Genomic DNA, 10436 nt, shown 5'->3' with positions numbered 1-10436 from the left:
TGTATTTTTAGTAGAGACAGGGTTTTGCCATGTTGGCCAGACTGGTCTCAAACTCCCGACCTCAGGTGATCTGCCCACCTTAGCCTCCTAAAGTGCTGGAATTATAGGCGCGAGCTACCCTACCTGGCCTTCCACATAGCTTTTTATGGTACAGCTGGCACCAGAACCCAAGTATTCCACCTTTTGAGGTTGAGGCTTCTTCTCTTACCCCCACACTACCTCTTCTTATGCGGTAGTGAAGCGCGTTGGAAAGATGAACTACAACATCAAGGCGTGGTGCTGGGAAAAGCAGTGCTTCATTTGGGGTGGGTGTGGCAATATTCCCAAATGTCCTCTCAGGGCCTGAGGGCTCCTAGCTGATGCAGGCCAGTTTCTTCAGGAATTCTCAGTTGTGCAAGTTAGGCTCTATATGTTAGACTAGAAGGTTTCAACAGGTTTGGGTCAGAAATAAGCAGACTTGTGGAAAGTATCCAATTAAAGAACCCACAGGACTGGCTCCCTGGACTCCATGTAGCACCAGGGCCTGAAGAGTTCAATTTGGCAGTAGAACTGGCCCTATATCTGTCAGTCTTCAGTGTTCCGATAAGCTGGTTTTGTACACATTTAGGGACAATAGAACACAAGATAGTGCTGCTACTACCTTCCTGGCACAATGACTTGCTTTCTGCCCTGCTTCTTGGCTTCTGGTTCATTTGTCAGTCATTGGCTAAGCTCTTTTCTCCCCTCAGAAGGTTTTGCTAAGGGAACAAATAGTGGAAGGTTTAGTTTTCTTAACCCAAATTCTCTGCATCTCTCCTTCCTCTCTTTATATCTCACCTCCCAGAAGAACCCACAAAAGATTTGCATGTGTGTGTGGAGCAGAGATCTTGGTCTTGCCATGACCTGGCTGTTAACCTCAACCTTTTTTGGTGCTGTCTCCTCATCTGTAAATTGATAATGAATACCTAGCTTGCTGGGTTCCTGGGCTCTTAACCCCTGTGGTTGCTGAGGTTGTCAAGGACTGCTTTGTCCCCAACCCAGCCAGCTCAGTCCTAATCTGATGTGACCTGTCAGCACCGTTTGGCACTGTTGAGCGCTCTGTCGTCTAGGACATTCTTTTTGGTTTCCCTTATACTACACTCCTGTGCCTTCTCCTCTCTGTCAGGCTGCTTCTCCTCCATTTCCTTTGTGGCTTTTTTCTTTTTTTGTTTTTGTTTTTGTTTTTTTGAGACGGAATCTCACAGCCAGGCTGGAGTACAGTGGCACGATCTCCATTCACTGCAACATTTGCCTCCTGGGTTCAAGCAATTCTCCTGCCTCAGCCTCCCAAGTAGCTGGATTACAGGTACAGACCACCACGCTCGGCTAATTTTTGTATTTTTAGTGGAGACAGAGTTTTACCACTTTGGCCAGGTTGGCCTCAAACTCCTTACCTCGGGGTGATCTACCTGCCTTGGCCTCCCAAAGTGCTGGGATTACAGGCATGAGCCACCACGCCCCGCCTGGCTTTTCTCTTCCTGACCTGTACATGGAGGTGTGGCTCAGAGCTCAGTCTGGGCGTTTGCTCTTTGTCCTCACTCTCTGTTGTTGTATCCTGTCTCTCATGACTTTAAATACTCCTTTTGTGCTGAGGACTGTTAGATTTGCATCTCTTGCCTGTTGTTCTCCCCTGGACTCTAGATTCATATATCCAATTGCCTACTTGACATCTCCATTTTGATATTGTATATTCTCAGAGAGTGTGTCCAGGACAAGATTCCCTCATTTTCCAAACTTGTTCTACATGTAATCTGCCTTCCCCATCTCCATTCATGGCAGTTTCATCCTCAGAAACCTTGGAGTCATCCTTAACTCCCTTCTTCATCTTAGACTTGTTCAGCTGTTTAGGAAATCCCATCAGCCCTACTTTCAAAATATGTCTGGATTAAGAGCATTGCTCTTTTCTCTACTGTCAGCTCCCTGATGTAAGCCACCAGGGATTATGAAAAGATTCATAATCACGCTCACTGTCTATTCTTGACACTATAGCTTGGAAAACAGAAATTTAAACCTACTGCTCTAGTCAAACCCTCCACTGCACCCGTTTCTTTCAGAGGAAGAGTCAGAATTCTCTCAGGGGCCGCCAGACCCTCCCAGCCTGGCCTCAGTGTCCTCTCTAGCCTCCCCACTTTCTTGCTCACACTGCCTCACCACATGGATTTCTCTGCTGTCCCTGGGCACTTGGACATGCTCCTGACTTAGAAACCTTGCACTGGTGCTTCCTTTGCTGGAACCCTCTGCCAGACCGAATCTCCTCAGCAAGGCCCTGAGCACCACCATATTTAAAGATGGAAACCACTCCTCCTCCCGCACACCCCTTTCTCTGCTTGCTCTCCTTATCACTGGTCCCCTTCTAACAACCTGTATGGTTTGTCTATAATTTTTATTGTCTTTCTGTCATTTCCCTAAATTGTAAGGCCCATAAGGCAAGATTGGTGTCTGTTTTATTCACCAAGGCATCCTCAGCACCGTAGAAGTACTGGACTCTTGATGAAAAATTGAGAGATGAGTGAAAGAAAGAAGAATTAAAGCTTGTAAAGTGCTTAGCACAAATTCTAGCCCATAGTAAGTGTTTGCTGTTCGATTTTATTACTGTATGTGTGAACTTTTTCTAAGTAGTACAAGTTTCTGAGAGTGATAGCTCTTATTGGTCCACAAGTCAAAGATTTTAGATGCCTGAATTGCCTGTAGGATTTTGCTTAGCTGCCAGCAAATAACTAAAGCACCCACACAAGTTGTGTCCTAGGCATCTTTAAACGGCTCTCTGTGTTGAAGGCAGAGATTGAAACCAGGATTTCAGGAACATTTCCACTGTGCTGCTTGGTAGGTGTGCCCTGGTTTTGTCAGTAGTTAGCCTTTTGACCTTCTTCAGTCTGGATCAGGTGATCAGAGCCAGTACAAGCATGCAGCAGCCTCTGAGAGTAAGCATAACGCTGTGCCATTGCCCTAAAGCCGTTGAGTCCAGTGTGGGCGTAGTGGTGTAGCTGCAAGCCTGAGAAAGCTCAGGAGGAGGAGAGACCCTCATCTGAGGGTACTGAGGTGATCCTGGGGCATCAGAGCACACTGATGCTCCATGTTCGAGGTGGCCTCTGAGGAGAGTGGAGTGCTGCACTCAGAAATGGCTCAGGGCCTTCCCATACCTCCTGAACTCAGCTGAAGCCAACCCTTGAGGCCTTCTCCACTCTCTGCTGCTGCTTACCAGGCTTATCTTGATGGGGTCAGAGCAGGGTGAGGTTTACCAGGAGAAGCCAGCACCAGTAGTGTCTCCCAAGCTTACCTGAGTCATTTGTTAAAATATGGAATTTCAGGCCTCCCCATATGGCCTTCCCTCAGATCTACTCACGTAGACTTCCCCGGGAAAGGAAGCTTGGATATACCATTTTCACAAGCTCCCCAAGTGACTCTTAGGAATGGGTAAATTTGGAATATTACTGTGGAAAGACTACCGTTTAATTATTTCTGTAACCTTGGCTTTTGTGGGTAGGGAATGGGTATGGAAGGCCTGTAGGCCAAGGTTATCGAAGACAGATTAAATGCATTAAGATCCTATTCCTGGCTCTTATTTATCATCTGGTGATGCATCAAATGGTAGTGCCAGCAGTATGGGGTACGTGCCATCAGTCTATGTAATGGTGGTCTCATTCTATACTTCAGTCTGTTGTCATGCCTTAGTGGAGCCTGGTTGAAACATTGCAAATACGGGAGAAAGGAAACAAACACACTTAGGTGAATCTGTATCACAGTAGTTGAGACTGTGACCTTTTATCTTAAACAGTCATTTGAGAAAGGAACCATTCAGAAAACTAAGAACAACCAAATGATTCGTGGCCATGAAAGGCCACTGTGGTTTTCCAAATTGTGATGAGAGTAGGATTTTTGAGCTCTGTCTTGAACTGCTTTTCTTCCTTGGTCGTCTTACTTACTTTAAAATTTTAAAATATAGTGTGTAATTTTTGTTTTAAAAATTTTAGTGGCTTCATTACTGAAGTTTAAAAAGTTGCTGCCTCTTGTTCTACAATAGGTGGTTTTTTATCTTTTAGCATCATGCACTTGCAGGAAAATGTTTCATACCAGAGAAATCTTATTATATAAATACACTTAATCAAATGTTTTTTTGTTGGTATTACCAGCAGTTGAATTAAATGCCTGGGGTTGTGACTGGTATCACCTTCTACACTATCCACCTTGTAGATAGTGTATGAATTAGCGTTTGTGCCCTAAGCAGAAAAGCACAGATTCTGCTACCAAGTACATGGATACAGGTAGTCTGAAAGTACACAGTGACCAGATAAGCTCCAGAATGTTAAGCATAAACCTCAGTTGGTTGTTGTAAATGGTTGAGAAGCCTGGGGATTGCCTGTGTGCCTCAGCTCAGACCTTAGGAAGTTGATTAGTCTAAGTGTAGTTGTGTTCTGTAAGGAAATTCATACCAGTATTATCTGTCTAAATTGTGTTGCTTGATGCTAGAGATTTTTATAAACTGAGTATTTTGAGAAAAATTGATTTATGTTATGGGTACATACCATAAATTTGTATGAAGTTAGGAGGTTTTACTGGAAAGCCAAACCTTCTGTTTAAAAAGTTTCACAGAATTTTCGTTTTTTACTCTAAATCAGATTCTGCCTCAGCTTTAGATCTAGCCTCAGGCCATGAAAGTCTCAGGATGAATTGAGATAGAAATCCTTCCCTCCTGCACTTTACAGTTCAATTGGATATTTAGGCACTTCCTACCTCTTCTTCCTCTTCCCTGTGGTTCTTGGTGTTTGTCTTGATAAAAATCAGAATATCTCGGCTCCTATTTTTTTCCCCAACATATTATGATGAAAATGTTCAAACATACAGAAAAGTTGCAAGAACTTGTGCCGTGAATTATCCACATACAGCCTAGATTCCATCGCATTGTTTTATATTTGCTTTATCACAAAGTAAGTTACCATTCCTTCAACATGTATATCAGTATTTAAGGTGTTCTGTCTCTCTGTGTGTTTAAACTCTTCCTTTTGAAATAAGTTTACACTTAAAAAAAAAAAATTAGAGTTTCCTTCCCCCAGCTTCTCTTACAGGAACATCCTACATAACTGTAGAACAATTGTCAAAAGTAAGAAATTAATATCAGTAAAATATTATTAACCTGCAGAATTTATTTGGATTTTACCAGTCTTTCCACTAATGTCCTTTTCTAATTCTAGGATAAAATCTAGGGTCCTACTTGCCATTTAGTTGTCTTACCTCATTAGTCCCACCAGTCTGCAACTGCTTCTCACTCTTTTCCTATCTTTCATGACCTCAACACTTTTGAAAAATACTGGTTATTTTGCAGACTGTCTCTCAGTATGGGCTTGTTTGATATTTTCTCCTGATTTAAGTTGAGTTTATGGGTTTTTTCCCCTTTTTTTTGAGACAAGATCTCACTCTGTCACCCAGTCTGGAGTGTAATGGTGCTATCTCGGCTCACTTGCAACCTCCTGGGCTCAAGCAGTTCTTGTGCCTCAGCCTTTCGAGTCGCTGGCATTACAGTGGGATTATAGGCGCACACCATCACACCCAGCTAAATTTTTTGTATTTTTTGGTAGAGATGGAGTTTCACTATGTTAGCCAGACTGGTCTCGAACTCCTGACCTTAAGTGATCTGCCCACCTTGGCCTCTCAACAGTGCTAGCATTACAGGCATGAGCCACAGTTGTTACTGTGGTGTTTTCCTGGTGGCTTTCTATTTCCTCATTCCATCTGTAAGGAATTATTTATATAAATTATTCTGTTTACATCATTTATTTATATTAGTATAGACTCATGGATATTTATTACTTGGATTACAATGTACTACCATTTTTATTTGTTTTGTTGTCACATTATTCCATCAGAGGCTGTTAGGAGATCTTTCACACTGACTCCTTGCTCTTTCAGTGCACCTTCCCTCCACCCGTTGAAGTACTTACTGGCATCATAAGATGGTCCAGTCTCATCTTGTTTTTTTTTTTTTTTTTTTTTTTTTTTTTTTTTTTTTTTCTGGATTCAACCATTTCTCTAAGGAGTTCTGGTTTTTTTTTTTTTTTTTTTTTTGAGACAGAGTCTCGCCCTGCCACTGGAGTGCAATGGCACTTTCTTGGGCCACTGCAACCTCCACCTCCTGGGTTCAAGCAATTCTTCTGTCTCAGCCTCCCAAGTCGTTCGGATTACAGGCGCATGTCACCACGCCCAGCTAATTTTTTTTATATATTTAGTAGAGATGGGGTTTCACCATGTTGTCCAGGCTGGTCTCAAACTCCTGACCTTGTAATCCACCTGCCTTGGCCTCATGCTGGGATTACAGGCATGAGCCAACAGGCTTGGTCGAGTTCTGGCTACTTTTATTAGAGGATAGCATTGAGAAACCAAGATCCAGGTGCTAGATGTGCTCATTGCTACTGGGGTTTCACAGCCTTTAGTCCCTCCCTGGATAGAACTAGGGAAATTGTATGTATATGTACCAACCCATGTATATACACTATTCTGTCTGCCTGTCTGTCTGTCTACCTATCTTGTCTATCCACCTATCCACTCACCCACCTACCTAGCCAGCTGCCTGTCTTCCTACCTACCTGCCTATCTTATCTGTCTGTCTGCCTGCCTATTTATCAAAAACTGTAAGTTTGTACTGATACCTGACTCAAAGCCATCACCAAAGGGTTCATTCCAGCCTCCCTGTTCTTACCTATAACTTCTTTCTTTTGGGGGTGAGAAACCTGTCTCTCATTATCTGTAGTATATTTACTTATTTGTTCAACCTTAATATACATAAACAGTAGCTTCAGAGCTATTAAGCCATAACCCTGTGAGAATAAAACTGGTTTTATTTGTGAGAAGTAAATTTACCAACTCCAGTGTTTGTGTAGAGTTGTTTTTGTCTTTAACCTTATAGTATCTAGCCAAAACACTTCTTTTCCTCAAAGCTACTTAGGCCAGTTCCCTTTCCCTACTCCCTTCAGTTGATCTGTCATGCTTTTATAATGCAGTTAGATTAATTTGTCATAGTCTGCATTCTGTTCTCCTCTCCTCCTCTCCCTCCATCCCCCTTGTTCTGGTTGATTAAAAAAATTTACATACGATAAAAATCTCTGGTGTAGAGTTTGTGAGTTTTGACAAACCATAGCCGTTTGTCCATCATCATAGTTATACAGTTCTGTACACAAGAGTTCCATCACACCCAAAATTCCCTCAGGCTAATCTTTTGTAGTCAACCTACCATACAGCCCATTCCTGAGCAACCACTGATGTTTCTCATCCCTATAGTTATACCTTTTCTAGACTACATATAAATGAAATCATACAGCGTACACTTTTTTTTTTTTTTTGAAGTCTTGCTTCTCTCACTTAGCAGCATGTTTTTATTTTGCTGTTATTGGGCAGAGTGTTTTATAAATAAATATCAGTTAGATCTAGTTGGTTGTATTGTTTAAGTCTAGGTCTTCTATATTTACTCATTTTCTTTCTGTCTGCTCGTTTCTAGCAATTACTGAGAGAATAGTCTTGAACTCTGAAAGTCTAGTTATGGATTTATTTATCCTTTTAGTTTTATCAGTTTTGCCTCATGTGTCTTAAAGCTCTGTTGGTAGATGCATACACATTTGGGAATGTTAGGTCTTCTTAAAGAACTAGCGCCTTTATTCATTTTTTTTTTTTTTAATCTCTGATAGTATCCCTTGTTCTGAAATTTAAAGTAAGTTTCTTATAGACAGTTTATAGTTTAGTCTTTTTTATTCATTCTGACATTTTATCTTTAAATTGGTGGATTTAGACCATTCTCATCTAATATGATTATTGTTGTGATTAGATTAAAATCTACCACCTTGTCATGTTTTGTATTTGACCCATCTATTCTGCTTCTTTTTCCTTTTTCTGCCTTCTCTTGACCATTTTTTTATTGTTTTATCTCCCTTACTGACTTTTTATTTGTACCCATTAAATTCTTTCAGTGGTTGCCTTAGGTTAAGGTTTGTCAGCCTTGGCCCTATTGGCCTCCACATAACTGTTTGGGGGGGATTATTTTGTGCATTATAGGAGATTTAGCAGTATCCCTGCTCTCTACCCACTAGAGTACCAGTATCACTCCCATTTCCCCAGTTGTAGCAGCCAAAAACACCTCTAATTTTTGACTGTCATAACTGGGGGGGATGGGGATGATAACCTAATAATCCCTTGAGGGGCAAATTTGCCCGAGGTTGAAAACCAGAGACATGGTTTTCACAGTTTTATTTGTCTAATTTTAGCAGAGAGATGGAAACTATAAGAGAAAATCAAGTAGGAAATGCTCCCAATCTTGCATATTGTCTGCCTTTTCCCTTAGAGACTTTATTACACTTAATATCATGTTTTCAAGGTTTATCCATGTTGTAGCATGAAACAGTTTCCTTTCATTTTAAGGCTGAGGCTGGACACTGGCTCATGCCTGTAATCCCAGCAGCTAGGGAGGCTGAGGGAAGAAGATTGCTTGAGCCCAGAAGTTTAAGACTAGCCTGGGCAACATAGTGAGACCTCATCTCTATAAAAATTTTCTTTAAAAATGATATATTAATCAGAGTTATTGTAAAAGCCCTGTAGATAGTTCCAGTATCTGTGTCATTGGGTTTTTGTTGATTACTTTGTGTCTTGGTGTAGTGAGCTGGGTATGTTGGCTTCTTCCTGCTTTTTGTGTATTTTACAATTCTTTGTTGAAAGCTAGACATCTTATATGGACAGTAGATAGATGATATGCCTTGAAATGGACACCTCTTTTCTTCTACTTAGGTCTTTAAATGTGGGAGTTTGACTCACTCTGCTCAGGAGCTGGGCTGAGTTTGAGGTTTGTTGTTGCTGTAGTTACCTTCAGTGCAGAACAGGCTTCCAGTGTCTCCACTAATACTTTGTGTTTAGAGTGGGAAATAGTTTTCCAGAGGGCTTTTCTTAATGCCTATTCCAATTTCAGTTTTAGGCAGTCCTTTGCATTTTATCTCATTGAGAAAGCCTTTGTTACCCTCTTACAGTGCTTTCAGCTGAGCTTTCCTGTTTGTTCATTCACTGAGGGCATATTTTCCTTTATAACATTGATCATATTTCTAATAGCTGCTTTTAAGTTCATTTCTGCCATTTCTAGCACGTAGCATCTTCAGGTAAGTTTCCATTTCTTTTGAGTATGGCTCACTTTCTTTTTTCTTTGTATGTCTAGTAATTTTGAGTTGTGTCTTGGGCATAAGAATCACATATTTTAGAGGGGTTTTGTTTGTTTGTTTGTTTGTTTTTTGAGACAGGGTCTCACTCTGTCGCCCAGGTTGGAGTGCAGTGATATGATCCTAACTCAGTGTAGCCTTGACTTCCTGGGCTCAAGCTGTCCTCCCACATCAGTCCCCAAGTAGCTAAGACTACAGATGTGCATCATCATGTCTAGCTAATGTTTTTGTAGAGATGTGATCTTGCTCTGTTGCCCAAGCTGGTGGTCTCAGACTCCTGGGCTCATGCAGTCCTCCTGCCTCAGCTTCCCAGAGTATTGGGATTACAGGTGTGAGCCACTGTGCCTGGCTGAGAGTCTTGATTCTTTTACATTCCTCTGCAAAGTATTGGTGTTTGTTTTAGCAGTTATCTTAACTCACCTCAGACTCCAAACTCTCCCTGCAGCTGAAATACCTGTTTGGTGATTTTGTCCTTAATTCAGCTTTTTGGAGCATGAGTACTTGTGGACTTCAGAAGTCAGTGAAGGATTTGGACAGAGTTTATATACAAACTCTTGGCTCCTTTTTGGTGGCTCCCCCTTCCTGGTATTTTCCCTACACCCTCACTTTCAAATTGCTGTGGTTGTCTCAGGATATGTCCTCTGGTTCTTCAAGACAGTCAGACTGGGTTTCTCTACCAAATTTTAGCTGCGCCACTTGGCCTCAATCAATAAAAGCTTATATTTTAAAACCTATTTTGCCTATAACTTTGATTTGGGAAACAATAAAAGGACAACTACCTGTACCTGTTTACTTCAGCAATTAGAGAGTATTAACTAGCAGACCTGGGACTCCCATGTTACTTGTCTGTCTGAAGTAATCAGAATGTATCTCTGTTCAGGTTTACCCATTTATCTGAGCCCTGGATCTCCTCCTCTTGGGCTTTCTCAGATGCTATTGACCTTATGCTCTTGATTGATTATTTTCTTCTATATCTTCAACTTTATCTTCTTTACTGGCTAGCTCCTTTCTGTCATTTAAAAATACATCTTTCTGAGGCCGGGCGCAGTGGCTCAAGCCTGTAATCCCAGCACTTTGGGAGGCTGAGGCGGGTGGATCACGAGGTCAAAAGATCGAGACCAGCCTGGTCAACACGGTGAAACCCCGTCTCTACTAAAAATACAAAAAATTAGCTGGGCATGGTGGCGCGTGCCTGTAATCCCAGCTACTCAGGAGGCTGAGGCAGGAGAATTGCCT

At 41.7% G+C, this 10436-nt stretch overlaps 1 protein-coding gene across 5 annotated transcripts in view; it reads left to right on the top strand.

Annotated features, from left to right (window-relative positions):
* Window positions 1-10436, top strand: part of SPECC1L (sperm antigen with calponin homology and coiled-coil domains 1 like) — a 105981-nt gene that overhangs the window by 43044 nt on the left and 52501 nt on the right. The window lies entirely within an intron of this gene.

Source organism: Cebus imitator, unplaced genomic scaffold, assembly GCF_001604975.1.
Source record: "Cebus imitator isolate Cc_AM_T3 unplaced genomic scaffold, Cebus_imitator-1.0 Scaffold237, whole genome shotgun sequence".
Lineage (NCBI taxonomy): Eukaryota > Metazoa > Chordata > Mammalia > Primates > Cebidae > Cebus > Cebus imitator.
This window is presented reverse-complemented; position numbering and strand designations above follow the sequence as displayed.